The following is a 15,336-nucleotide window of genomic DNA, read 5'->3' as shown; positions in this document are numbered from 1 at the left end:
TTATTGTATTTTTGGGTAACATTATAAATGTATATGTAAAAATTTTATAAAAATTTAATCAAAATATCCCTCATTTTGACTTTATCCCAGGTGATTCTAAATGGTATCAAGTTGACAATTAAAAAGAACTGTCATTTCTAGCTCAGTCCATGAGTGAGATAACCCAGAATCAGAAAGACTCAAACGGTATATACTCACCTATATCTCCATACTAGCCCAGGAGGCATGTCCCACAAAAACCTGCACTTACCAGGAAACTGGGACAGAAGGGAGGACAGGACATCCTATTGGGACTCTAGATGAGAGAAGCATGGGAGAATAGCAAAGTAGAAGAATCAAGAGGATCCTAGAAACCTACAAGTAAAACATTATGATAGGCAGATTTGGGCCCAGGGGTCCCGCTCAAACTAAGGTACCAGCCAAGGACAATACAGGCGGTAAACTTTAAATCTCTACCAAGATCTAGCCAATGGTCAGAACATTCTCCACAGTTGAGTGGAGAGTGGAATATGACTTTCTCACGTGTTCTGGTGCCTCATATTTGACCATGTCCTCTGGAGGGGGAGACCTGGTGGCACTCAGAGGAAGAATAACCGGTTACCAAGAAGAGACTTGGTACCCTATGAGCGTATACAGAGGGAGGAGGTCCCTCTCAGGAACAGTCATAGGGGAGGGCAATAAGGGGAAAATGGGAGGGAGGGAAGAATGGGAGGATACAAGGGATGGGATAACCATTGAGATGTAACAAGAATAAATTAATAAAAAAATAATAAATGTAAAACAAAAACAACAACAAAAAAGAACCATCATAGAGAGTTAGACAAGAGAAATCACAGTTTTATATGTATTTTAGTCCTTCTTGTTTACAGTGTAGAAAGGAGAAGACTAAATTCACAGATGAAACTACTATTGGAAGTCATTAAGTAGATTATACATAGTTTTCTAAATACATAAATTCTAGAAACTAATTGTTATGTTTTAGTCTTTGAGAAAGGTGCAATTAGCCGGGCATGGTGGCGCACGTCTTTAATCCCAGCACTTGGGAGGCAGAGGCAGGCGATTGCTATGAGTTTGAAGCTAGCTTGTCTACAAAGTGAGTCCAGGATGGCCAAGGCTATACAGAGAAACCCTGTCTCGAAAAAAAAAAAAAAAAGGTGCAATTAATTAACACTTCCGTGTTTTCAGTAGCTGCACAGAAATACACCAAATCGCATCACTATGTGAATCTAAAGGAGATGTAGCCACATGGTATTCAACTGTGATCCTCTTGTGGCAATCTTTGGGGAGCCAGACCAGTTCAAACATACATGGACATATCAAACTACTTCCAAGGCGTTAAGTTATTCATGTGTGACACCTTTGTACATTGATATCATATAACAAACAGACAAAACATAGAGTGTATGATAGAGTATTATGTGCATAGCAACTCTCAAACACCCAGTGTCATGAAGACTAATTCCCCTGCACTCAGTTAGTGTAATTGAAGTAATTAAATTATGGGTCCATGTTAAAAATCTATCACTAGACATACTATAGCGAAGCCTGCTGCCAGACAACTTATGCTTGCAGTCAGAACAATAGATTAGAACCAATCCAATAAAACTTCATTATCTAAATGAGCCATTGGTTCACCACCCTTCTTTTAATTCAGAGCATCAGATATGAAAAAAGAATGCATCAATAAATGGGAATGATAAATCATAAGTAACTCTTCTTTGGAAATTAGCATCACAACTCTGACATCTAATACTGAGAAGAACCCGATAGATCCAGGCCTCAAGTCAGGGCCTACTGGCATAACCTCTAGAGGAAGCCCATAGACAGGCAGGCTTTGAAATGATCACACTTCCGAATTTGTCACAATCATGCATTGGCTCCAGTTTTCCTAAGCCGTGAGAATATACCAATGAGGATTGTTCTTACTCCAGTGTTCTATGTGGCTTAGGCTGTGTGACAAAGACATGGCACAGCCTTTTGTTGTTTTCAGCTACTAATGTGGCATAGATGCTTAGGTCGGCCAACTAAGTGATAATTTTCTCATAACCACGTGAAAATATGTATTGATAGATGTGGAACATTATCCCTGGAGAGACATGAGAAATTTACTCAACCCAGATATAGAATCAAGTATAGATTATCAGAACAATACTGTCAATGTCCAAATTAGTGCAGCAAAAGGTCTTCTGTAGTTATTTATAGGGTGTGGAAGTTATTTTTAGTTAATTGATGGTGAGAGAATAAGGCTCATTTTGTTTGTTTGTTTTTTTTTTTAAGGTTGTGGTCTCTTTATAAAAAGACCATGAGTCAATGAAAGAGAAAAGAATCCAACAGTATATAGGCCACAAAAATTGAACATGATGGGCTTAAAATAAAAGAAGCAAATGTGAAGAAAATTTGTATAGGAAAAGGGCATAGATCTGGAAAGAATTTACAAAGATAGCTGAAAAAGATGTAAATATGCCCTTTGGCCCTTTGAGTAGCACCATGTTGGTTAACTACAACAAGTGCCAAGGCGTCAAGAAGCAAGCCAAGAAGAAAGTGGTTGGTCCATTTTCTAAGAAAGACTGGTATGATGTCAAAGCTCTGGCTATGTTCAATATTAGAAACTTTGGAAAAACACTAGTCACGAGGACTTAAGGAAACAAAATTGCATCTGATAGTCTCAAGGGTCATGTGTTTGAAGTGAGCCTTGACCATCTACAGAATGACAAAGTTTCCTGTAGGAAATCTAAGCTAATTACTAAGGATGTTCAGGGCAAAAGCTGTATGACTAACTTCCATGGCATGGATCTTAATCTGGACAAAATGTGTTCCTTGTTCAGAAAGTGACAGACCATGATTGAAGCTCATGTTGATGTCAAGACAACCGATGGTTATTCGTTCCATCTTTTCTGGGTTGGATTAACAAAAACAAAAAGAAAAAGAAAAACAAACAAACAAACAAACAAAACAACAACAACAAACCCCTGCATTACCAGATATGAAAGAAAGACAACATATGCATAGTACCAGAAGTCAGCCAGATCTGGTAGAAGATCATAGAAATCATGACCTGAGAAATGCAAATGACTTGAAAGAAGTGGTTAATAAGTTGATTCCAGACAGCATTGGAAAAGACATAGAAAAGACTTGTCAGCCCATCTATCCTCTTCAGGATGTCTTCCTTAGAAAAGTTAAAATGCAGAAGAAATCCAAGTTTGAATTGTGAAAACTAATGTAGTTCCATGGTGAAGGTGGTTGTTCTGGAAAAACAGCTGGTGAGGAGATTGGTTGCTAAAGTTGAAAGAGCTGATGGTTATGACCACCAGTCCAAGATTCTGTTTAAAATCCAGATTTTTTAATAGTGACAAATAAAAAGTCCTATTTTATGATAAAAAAGATGTAAATACATTGTATGGAATTTCAAGAACTAAAAAAATGGCAACATTTCAAACTTTTTTCATATAAGTAATCTCTTTTAAACCCTGGATATTATTATAGGTCAAAATCTTACTAAATTAAACACTTTACATTATTAATACATATTATACATAATACATGCACATATATTTACACAGGCATATATACATGTTTAAATCATATATTAATGATGCTTTGTTTTGGTTGCTACTCATCTCAGAGATGTATTTATTTTCTCCTTTGGTTTCAAAAGTAATCTCATTATTTGTGTTTGACTTATGATATAATGATAATGAAATGCATATATAAAGTATATATTTAAGATCATAATAGCAAGTTTTCTCTTAGTTGCCTGGCCTACAGTTGTGAAGCAATGTCATTTTCTCATTGACTGGCTGATAAGTTGTTCAATACAAGGATGAATGAAATGTTCTTGTCAAGTACTGTCCTTTACTGCAACTCAGAAAAACATATTTCAGCAATGTCATCTGACTCCTTTTAGCACTTATTTCCTCTGTCACTTTTATACCCTGGGCAATGTAAGCTATAGTGATAACTAAGAAAAATATTAAAAAATTGAGCTTTGTTACAGACTAATGCAATTCACTGATTCTTAATAATCCATGTCACTGGGAAAATCCCAATAGTAAAAATAATGTAGTAAATTTAGTTATATTAGTACTGCATTTCTTAAAATAGTTAAAATTAATAGTAATAATAAGACAATCTTACTAGTTAAATACTTAAGACAAGTGAATAAGGTACATGTTAAATATTTAAAATATTATGCGTAGTCCTTGAATGCATTTTTATAAAAGCACAAGTTTCTCCATAAGCAATGAAAACAAATTAAATGTGATCCATCTAAGCTCAATTTTCACATATTAAAATAAATTTCTTTTTAGGTAAGGTGTCATCTTGTTTGGTTTTAATTTGTGTTTCTCAATTTTGTGTCAAGGAGAATTTTGTCACGTGTTTGTCTGAGGTTTTGTATAATCAAAGCAAATATTTTGTGCAAAGGTCAATCATGGAAACATTTCATCATGTCCTCCTGAACTTGTTCCTCTCACTCTCACTAGAGTACCTCTGTGTGACATAGAGATACATGCTGACATCGAGATACAGACATGGGCATTCTGTAGTGGTTTTTGTGATAGTTAATCTTATGTGTCAACTTGCCTGGGTTAAGACATGCTCAGAGAGTGAATAGAGCATTATCTTATCTTTGCATGTATCTGCCTGTGTGCTTGTTTCCAGAAGATACTACGATTTAATTTGGTAACTTGGATTAAAAAAATCACCCTTTATAATGGAAGGAAACATCACACAATTTATTTAGGTCACCGGGTTACAGAAGTGCAAAGAAAAGACCAGTTCTTTTTATCTTCATTTCAGCACTGATACACATCATAAGCCGTAGCTCCTGACTCCCAATCATTCACTGCCATTACTCCCAGCAACACTCTACTCACTCCATTCTCAGCCCCAGAGTTTGAGGTTGAGAGTTACGCCTTTGAAAGTTGTGTTTTTCAGGCCTAAGGATTCAGGCTGGATTACATCAGCTCTTTTTCCTGACTTACAGTCTGTAAAGAGTAAAGTTGGGGTTTTCATGTATGTATGAACTAAGTTAGCTTTATTTCTTTGAAAATAATATGTACATTTAAAATCCAGGAATGACAATAGAGGCAAATCTTATAAGAATGAGCATTTCTGATTTGATACAGGAGTTTCTTCAGTTTGCTAATTTGATCCAATGCCAGTGGGTATTCCTTATATCATAAAGAACAGTCACACTTCATGGCATGACTTCGCGATGAAGATATTCAAATGTGCTTAATGTTATAGAGTTAGATTACAGAAAGTCTGCAATAGCATAAGAATAGAAAGAGTTTTACAGAATTTCCAAGATGATAGGGAATTCAAAACTTGTAACCTAATAGAGATGCAAGCTTTTGATAAGATAATTAACCATTTAGGCTGATATAGAAAGCTAGAAAAAGTGCTCTGGACCCTAGATGTTGGTTGGTGGTCATAGTGTCACACTGAAGCAATCATAGATGAGCTATAGTAGTGAATTTTTGTAAAGGGACAGGCTGATTCCCCATAAACAGGTAGAAGGATTGTAGTACCAGATGGGTAAGGATAAGGGCAAAAACAGCACTTACCATAGGTTAGTTTAGCAGCATGGTACTAGTCACCAGGGACAATCAGAAGTGCTTTAGCTAAAAGTCATTGACTTATGTTCTCATTAACAGATGAAATGTTGGTGGAGTGTGTGGCTGTTACTCAGCTATGCACCTACGTCTTAGGTGACCCAGGTAAGAGAGTTGCATATCCATGGTGTGCTCTGTCCAATGAGTTCACTGGTCTGGTTTTTCTGACATGGCTATAATATTTCCTTGTATCTACTGTAGTCTCAGTTCACCATGATTATTATATAGGGTGGCATGCTTTTACTCCCCAGAAAAAGGTATTTATCAGTCAGTGCTGAAAGTAATATACTATATAAGAAAGGCATTCATGTGTATGTTTTGGTGTAAAATAATACCCCTTCCTCAAAATTGGCTCAAAAGAAGATGATGAAATGGAGTGCCTCAGGGAAAAGCATAGTATAAAACATACCATTTAACAGTCTGAATGTTACAAGATAGGCCACACATTAGTAGCAACAAAGATACGTTAGTTTTTTATCAGGAGTCTTTCAACCCGTCTATGCTTTCTAGAACTACACCTGGACTCAAATTATGATAGTCACTCACTATGTTTCTCTGACATGAATGAAGTCTGGGTAGAAGCTTACAATAAATAAAATAAAAGGTAATCCATGAGGAGTAGCATTATATGGCAAAAATATATTTGGCTTTCCTTACTTACACACACATAAATCTGGAGACTAAAAAATATAATGAAGGTTTAGAGACCAAAGTTAAATAAAGCTTATTTTAATACTGGGTCATGGGACAGAGAATTTGAATTTAATGTTGCAAAACAGACATTCAGAAAGAGCTTTAACAGTTTGCTTTCTTAGTTTATGTATGGATTAAAACTAGCCAATTGGAAACTTCCAAACTCCCCAGTTTCATGGAAAAAAGATGTGGACTCAAAAGTTTAGATATTAAAATGTTCAAATGTGTGATTTATTTTAGGGATATTCCTCTATCTTGGGAAGCTAACAGAAAAAATTCATTTCACCAGTAATTTGAGGAATAAATTCATAAAAGGAGTCTTAGAATTCTTGAAGGGCTTAATGATCAGCGACCCCTGTTTTGCTCTAATGAAACAGCAGGAACCACAGCCAGTTACTGGGAAACGCAATTACAAGGTGAACAATTGAATGCTGGACAGTAAGAGCAAGTTGCCAAGCTACAGTTTAATGATTTCTTCATTCAAATGCTAAATGTAAATGTGTTTCCTTAAAGATCTCTATATCTACACTTTGAGAGTATTTTGAAATGTATATTTGTTAGTTCATTAAATATATCAGTCATGGTTCTAAAGGGATTGGTACAGGAGTGGGTGCGTGAAGCCACAACAAAAACAATATAAAATGAATAACATAAATTTAAGGAAATTTATTCAATTTATTTACATGATTGTATTGGAGACTGAGATCCAAAGAATTTCCTGAGGAGTGGAAAGTTAGAAAAATGAGTATGTACTCCAAAACACAATTAGTCTTAGAATAAGAAAAAAAAAAACAAAAAACAAATTATGCTTCTGTAATATGGTACTACATGACTGAAAGTCAAGGAAAGAATCACTCGTACATGTCTGAATTCAAATGTTGAAGAATATGAAATCTGACATTATCAGGATACAGAATGAAAACAAGTGTGTTCACTCAGGTCGAATCCAGTATATACATCCGAATTATTTTTCGTTCACAGCACTCCATTAAGACCCTGGCTGTTAGTTGGCACCATACATTTTTAACACATATCATCTCCTCTTAGTTCAGTCATCCACATGACACCCTAATCACCTTTTTTATGTACACTCTTACATACACATGGCTCTTGTTCCAGTCAACCTGATAGCTTACACTTTCTTCATGTTAGTATTAGCTCAGTATACATGGCTAGTGTCTTTCTTGACTATATTATTACCTTTATAAGAGGTTGAAATGTCCAAAATATCATACTTTCTCAGCCTTTTCAGGTTGTAGCATCTGCTTTTAGGATACATGAAAATCTACTCAGTGCTTTAATACCACACTACAGCATGGCTCTCATCCTCAATTAGAATTAAAACTCCTAATTCTCATGAACATTTCATTCTCTGATATTTTATCAAAATATCATAATTTGAACAAGAAAAAAATGTTGGTAAGAAGAGGAGCTGCCCTTTTCCAGTACCTAAAATATGGAAGTAGAATATCTTCATGGGCCAAGACTCTTTTAATAGGTAAAATGATTTGTAAAATTTAGAGGATAGTTATCTATCCACAAATTCAGTGTCCATAATTGTCTCCAGTCTTTGTGCCCTAAAGTTTTGTGAGGCTGTTTCAGCTTATTTCAATGGCCTTATTGGTGGCTTATTATTTCTTTAGAGGAGACAGGATATAAAACTTGCCAAAATCCATGTGTTAATAATTCAGCATTGCCTACAGAATGGAAGAAATGACTTAATATTGTTTGTTATATTGGGTTCAGATGTTATTTACTATCTCATATTCATCATTTCTATTCTCTTTCTACCAATTGAATGTCCATTAAATTGCTACTTCTGCTTTAGTCAACAAACACATATCTTACTTGAATGTATCTCAAAATAGATTGGGCCTTTGTCTCACATATGTGTGAGTCATATGACATTGTGTACTTTGGAAGTTTGAGTAGGTGAAAGAAGTTTCAATTTTCAGAATGCTTAAAATATGGATATAAGGGTCTCATATAAAAATTGTATGGCTTGAATTTACTAAAAAGATATTTAATAGTTTAGAAATATAATCCTATATTTTATATTTTAATAATATTTAAGAGATGAAATATTTGAAAAGTATTTGTTTTTAGAAAAGATCAGTTAGATGAGGCACCAAAGATAGCACTACTGCTGTTATAAACTAAGGAAAAAATATCTAAGGTTGAGTCAATAATTGTTTCTCCTAATGGGATATGTTTTAGCATATTAGGATATATCAGAAAGACATTCAACCATTACCAAATTTGTCTTTATCCAGAACAGTGGAATAAACTGATAAATATTGGAGAATTACAGGAAATTGCCATAAACTAATGTAGCAAAATAATTTCTTTCAAGATAAAACATGTATCTTGTCATAAAATAGTTTAACAGAGAGATTACTGAAATTATAGTTCAAATGACAGATATGATTTTATTATTTAAATAAATTATTAAATAACCTAGTATGTGGTAACCAGCTATTGCTCTGGATGATTCTTTTCAGTTCATTCCTCCAAGAGGCAGGGTAGTAGGTTTCAGCTATTTTCTTGTAGCAACAGAAAGTGTACAGGTCAGCATTTTTATTACTATAGACAAGAACATCAAAAATCCAATCAGAACATTTGGGCATACATTGACTTAGGGTTTATTGTGGTGTTCCATTAGGTAACATAGGAAATATGGAAAATTGTTATCTTGTACATATAGAGATGGAATACTCAAACCAAGGTTTAAAAAAACCTACACATACTACAAAATTTGAAAATTGTAGTTCCTCAATTTTCCTGGCTAGCATTATTTTAACTTGATTCAAGCATCATCAGAGAGGAGGGAACCCAATTGAGAAAATACCTTCATAAGTTGGGATGTGGGCAAGCTTATGAGGGAATTTTCTGAATAAGTGATTGATATAGGAGGGTTTAGCCCATTGTGGGTGGAGTCATTTCTGGCCTAGGGGGTCTGTCTTCCATAAGAAAGCATGCAGAGCAAGTCATGTGAGCAAGCCAATAAGCATCAACTCTCCATGGCGTCTGCATCAGGCATTGGTTCCACGTTCCTGCCTTCTTTGAGTTACCATCATGGCTTCCTTCAGAGATGGACTATAGTGTGGATATGTAAGCCAAAAAAAAACCTGTTGCTCCCTAAGTTACTTTGTCATAACAATGGGGACCCTAAGACACTAACAACATCCCAAATTTGAGTGGGTTTAAGACCAAGAAGTTTTTGGTTATAGATGAAGTGAGTAAGCTGCTGAAAGAATCATAGTGTACTGTCATAGCTATGTATCATTGTTTATTTTCCCAGAATTATCCTAAAAGGCATATGATATTTTATCAGGCTAAGTATGTTAGGACAAAGAAAATCATCACAATTTTTAAAATTACAAAATATTGGTTATAAGTTGACCATGGTTCAGGAAGATCTAAAATATTACTATGACTAGTTTCTTAAAGATAAAGCTCATTTTTGACAGGGTTAACTGAGATCTGTCCCAAAGCTAGTATTTTGAAACTTCAACCAATCCCATTGTTATTTTACCAGAATCTGAGTGAATAATGAGACAAGCTATCTTCAGCATCTTGAAGAATGTCCCCATTTTTTTACACCGACATGAAGAATATGGGTTGTTGTCATGGCAAAGTTGAAATTGGATCACTAGAATTACACCTACCTAAGAAAGGAGGAGACTAAAAGTCATACTTCATGCTTATAGACACAGCAGACATTGAGGCACTATTAGGAGCCTGAAACATGCCCTAATGATGATCTAAGCTGTGTTCCCGTTAAAGTCTTCTATTTGTTCAGGGCAGACCAATCGATTTTGGAAAAAACATAGGAGTCACTATAAACTAATGTGTTGTAAAAATTTCTTCCAAAATAAAATATAAATTGTTTTGGAAATCCAATATGCAAGATATTGTAAAGAGAGTAGGCACATCCCTCCCTCTAGGGAACATCCTTAAGTTTTGTAAACTAACAATTTAAAATATGGGAGAAATCCCATGGGATAAACTAATGGGATTAATCAGATCTATCTATCCTCAGGCTTATGTAAGTAGTAAACACTTCTAAGAGTCAATCTCAGACAAGCCAAGCATCAAGAAAATAATAATAATGCCATACAACATTTGAACTAAACAGTTATTTGAGCTACAGCTTAAATGTCAGATAGGAGTTCATGGTTTTGCCAGATTATGCAGGTCTGGGTATGTATTATCTACCTACTAGTCCATGTCATCCTTTCCGCCTGTTCGTCCATGAGGCAAACTTTAAGTGTTTAATTTTACTTGACTTTTCCTTCTGTCAGAGTTCATCATCTGTCTGAACCTATGTCTTAATTTTACATTCAGATCAATTTATACTGCTTTGTTTTTCTGAAACTTAGTCTCATACTATACCCTTGCCTTCTATAGAACTTACTTTAAAATTCATTTTGTCCTTAAAACTCTTTATGCTATTTCTGCCTCAGCCTGTACCACATAGAATTGATGTTCAGTTTTTTGGCTCACTTTTATATTTCACAAGATATCACATACTTTAATTAAATTGATTTTAAAAACACAATTTAAAAGTTGATAGTGAACATAAGGAACTCCTGCAGCCTTTGGTGATAATCACCAACAGTTAGAAGATAGTACTTCTGAGATAGTCATGATGAAAAATTTAACTCTTTGAAGTATATTAATCAAATGAATGGGGAGATTGGAAAGATACTCTTGTGTATCAGCACATTGTTGGCTCTGTTTTTTAACAATTAAACTTTATTATACAACTCAACTAGCTTACACAAGAAGGAAAAAAGGTTAAAGGGACAAAAAAGTGAACCGTCCGGTACCCGTTCCATGGGACGGGTCCTTAGGTGTCTCTCTGGCCCGCGTGCTGGTCAGGCTTGTTCGCTGCTCCACAGGTGCCCAAGCCCAGGCTCAACCTGTTGTTCTCTCCTCCCCAGCCTGAGTCACATGGGAAGGGCTGTCTCTTTCTCCCGTTGAGGGTCAATTATAAAAACAATAGCCCAGTTGGGGTTCCCAGGTCTGCTTCCTGTATTCCAGGCCCAGGATGGCTCCACTCAATCTGTCACAAGGTATTCATGGGGTGCCCCAAGGGTAAAGCCCGCCAAGACTGCTTCCATCTGTGACAAAGCTTAATCTTTCCCACAGCACATCTAAGTGTTTCTATGTGACTTCACCTACAATCAAAACGTTGTCAGTGTTAGTAGTCCTAGTCCAGGCTTAAAGGCTATATGTTTCACATTACTCTGGGCTAATTATGTCCATTTCCTGAACTATACAAAATATTGCTAGTTTTGTGTGAGATCCAGAACAAGTGAGGTATGGTTTAATAGACATTTAATTTCCTGTGGATGCTTATAAACCTCTTTTGCTATATGATACTACAGATCAATGTGTCAGTGGCAGAAAGGGATGATTTTTAGAGATATTTGTAGGCCACTTCTGTATGAATTGTAAAGGTTTGTCATCCTTAGAGAGAAATACTCTTTGTGAGTCAGCCGTTGGCCTCAGTAGAAACTGAACATTCGTTATGAGCCTAAAGAATCACCAAGTGACCTTAACTGCCCCATCACAAACTGAGCTTTATCTGACCCACTAGGCCATAAAGTTTGGCTCACAGCAAAATTTTATAATCAAATGTTTTATGGCAAGTACTAGGGCTTTAGCAGCCCCTGAGTGTGCAAGTAGATTCCATGAAGTTGCTGAATTACACATGTCTTTTTATGGTCTACTATTGCTCTCAGCCTCCATTATGGAGAGAATCTTTCTCACTGAAATGCATGGCAGCTACTTCCGAGAACTGGAGCAGCCCAAATTGCTGAGCATAAGTAGAAGTGGCTATGATGTGATAACTGAAAAACAAAACAGCCAGTACCATCATTGCCATGGCTTAGTGAACAATACAGAAGAAAGGGCAGAAAAAAGAAAAAGTGCTGAGGAAAAGAATGCAGTGGTGTAGTTTTTCCCTCCCATTGAAACATTCCCTACCAAGGGTAGGTTGGTAGCTCATTGTAATTAAGAAGATTTTAGGAATGGACATATGGCTCAGCAGTAAAGAAATTGTACTGATGTTGCAGAGGATCTGAGTTCAGTTCCCAGTACCTATATCAGGAAGGTGATAACCATGGGTGGTTCAAACTCTAGATGTGACAATGCAGATTTTGTAAGTCATGACCAGTTTTGGAGCCACCCATTCACTTATAAATAACCCGTCTCTATGTACCTACAAGCACCTCACATAAATTCATTAATCCAGCAAAAGTCTTGGGTAGAATAATTCATTTAATCTGTAGTTAGTATCATACCTACAGTGAATAAGCATTTGCTCATATCTCCCAGAAAGAGTCATACAACAATATGGAGTCTAGCCTATGATGTAAATGAACTGCCAGGATTTTGGATGGAACAAGAATGCAAATCTGATGGGCAAACATCTGGTGACTAGGTAAACAAAGATACAAATACAAATTTATCCCTCCACAAAGCAGGGGACCATCACTAATAAACATCTTTAGTGAAAAAAGTACAGAATGGAAGTCATTAAAAATTGTTAATATTTTCATAATCTCTTATCCAAAAATGAAGAATATAATTGTAATGATTTTTTTCCTTTTTATGTGCAGGACATGTTTGTGTGGAGAGGAGATATGCACTTTTAGTTGTATGTAGGACACTCATATCATGTTATGTGACATCATAATCCTGTTGCTTGTATTGGGTTGTTTATATTTTAGGGTACTTGGTACCTAAATAAAAAAAGTGTACCCTAAGTTTTTATGGGTCAACCTAAATGGATTAAAGAATGCTCAAATGGCTTACAATGTGTTTCTTGGAATAAGTTTTCTTTTTCTACAGAGATGAGGATATGAATTAGCACACCATGGAAATTATATATATAATATATATATATATATATTATACATATGTAATATAATTACATATATACATATAACTGTGCTATTTTGTGCTATTGTATATCTTTTTGCAGCATAAAATCTCACAGAACTTAGAAAGAGAATTTATGATTTTTAAATGTGTCCTTAATCAAATGCTAACCCATCACAAAATCATGTTGATAATAATACAAATATAAATGTCAACGTTGCCTTTCCTTAGGTAGCATGATGATTCAGCAAGAAATATATTGTAAGTATGACCATAGGAATAATTAGACTAATGATATATTTGATACAATGATATCACAGTTGTTATAGCTATGGGAGGAAGTGGAGCAAGGGGTAAAGGCAGGAACTACGAATGACATTTATTCTGGGACCTGAAGCCTGTTAAAGAAATTAAATATTAATATATGCTTCAAGTAATTGCCACTTCAAAAGTAGATAATGATAATGATGGGTGGCTAGACAGATAAATTTAGATGGAGATCTCCATAAAGTCACATTTACTTTGCAGAAAATAATAAATGACTTATTTCTTAATTATGATGAGATGAAATTTTTTACTGTTTCTGTACCTTTTCCATGCCTTAATATGTAATGAATATAAATAGGGAAATAGGCTGTAGGAGTTCCATATTTCCTTTGTCTCTTGCCCTCATTTTGCAAGTGTGATTTAAACTTTTTTCATATGTTTATTTAATCTCTTTACAGCTTGATCCCAGGTCCTTCGCTCCTCTCTTCACAGTCCCAACCTCATACCCCTTCCCCTGTCCCTTTTCCTTCTCAGTGAAGGGTAGACTCCCAAGGGTATCAACCCACCCTAACATCTCTAGTTGTAGAAGAACTAAGTGCAGCACCCCCCAAGGAGAACGGGACCTAAAGGTAGGCAACAGAGTCAGAGACAGCTCCTCTCCCATTGTTAGGCAACCCACATGATGACCAAGTTGTATGTCTTCCACATATATATGGGGGAGTCTAGGTCCGGCTCATGCATGCTCTATGGTTAGTTTACATTGTAGATCTTCTTGTGGTGTTCTTGACACCTCTGGCTCCCTCAATCCTTCCTCTCACTCTTCTGCAAAACTCTCAGAGCCCTGAGTTTTGTTTGGCTGTAAGTCTCTGCATCTGTTTTCATCAGCTGCTTTGTGAAGCCTCTCTGAAGACAGTTAATCTAGGCTCCTCTATGCAAGCATAGCAGAGTATAATTAATAGTGACAGAGATTGGCTCTCAAGTTGGGACAGTCATGTTTGCCATTCCCTCAATCTCTGCTCCATCTTTATCTCTACGCTTCTTGTCAGCAAGAAACTTTTGGTCAAAGACTTTATGGGTGGTTTGGGGTTCTTGTCCCTTCACTAGAAGTCTCATTTGGCTACAGGAAGTGGTAACTTCAGGTTACATATCCCCTACTTCTAGGAGTCTCAGTTTGGCTTACCCCCATAGACTTTTGGGAGTCTCCCTTGTCCAGAGATATTCCCAATTCTCTCTCCCTCATATACTGACTTACTTAATGTGATAGTCCTTCAAATAGCACATTCTTCAATTGTTATAAATATATCATTTTAACCAAAAGAGAATAACATAAGTTTTGTCTCTTTTCCTTTATGCATCTTCCCTGTCAGTCCCAGCTATGCTCTCCACACTTTGAAGTTGATAGCTTCTTTTCCATACACACATATGTATGCATGCATGTATATACTATGAATGTATGTGCACAAATACACATATATAAGATTAGCTGAGTCTCTCTCTCTCTCTCTCTCTCTCTCTCTCTCTCTCTCTCTCTCTCTCTCTTTCTCTCTCTCTGTGTGTGTGTGTGTGTGTGTGTGTGTGTGTGTTTGTTTATGACATCAAGCCCATCTATTATGTCCTGGATAAACAATAAAAGTGCTATTTCCATTCTAGAAAATGAAAAGGGTCCCAGAGATTTATACTAAATAGAAAGGCACACACAAAGAAGAACTTTCTTGTGATGGAAAGGCTTGATGTGATGGTAGTTCTCAAGGCACAGAAGTGTATAACTCTGAAGCTCACTTGCTCACCAGTTGTGTTTGTAGGTGAGCTGGCAGGAGTTAGTCTCCATGATTTTGAGTAGTTGTTGAAATACCAGGTATAGACAGAGTTG

The 15,336-nt window shown here is 36.0% G+C and overlaps 1 pseudogene; it reads left to right on the top strand.

The window, feature by feature from the left end:
- Positions 1-2,487: 2,487 nt before the first annotated feature.
- Positions 2,488-3,328, top strand: LOC127193762 (40S ribosomal protein S3a-like; annotated as a pseudogene).
- The last annotated feature ends 12,008 nt before the right edge of the window (positions 3,329-15,336 follow it).

The sequence above is a fragment of the Acomys russatus genome, chromosome 9 (genome assembly GCF_903995435.1).
Source record: "Acomys russatus chromosome 9, mAcoRus1.1, whole genome shotgun sequence".
NCBI lineage: Eukaryota > Metazoa > Chordata > Mammalia > Rodentia > Muridae > Acomys > Acomys russatus.
The sequence above is the reverse complement of the archived record's forward strand: the minus strand, read 5'-3'. Positions and strand labels throughout refer to the sequence as shown.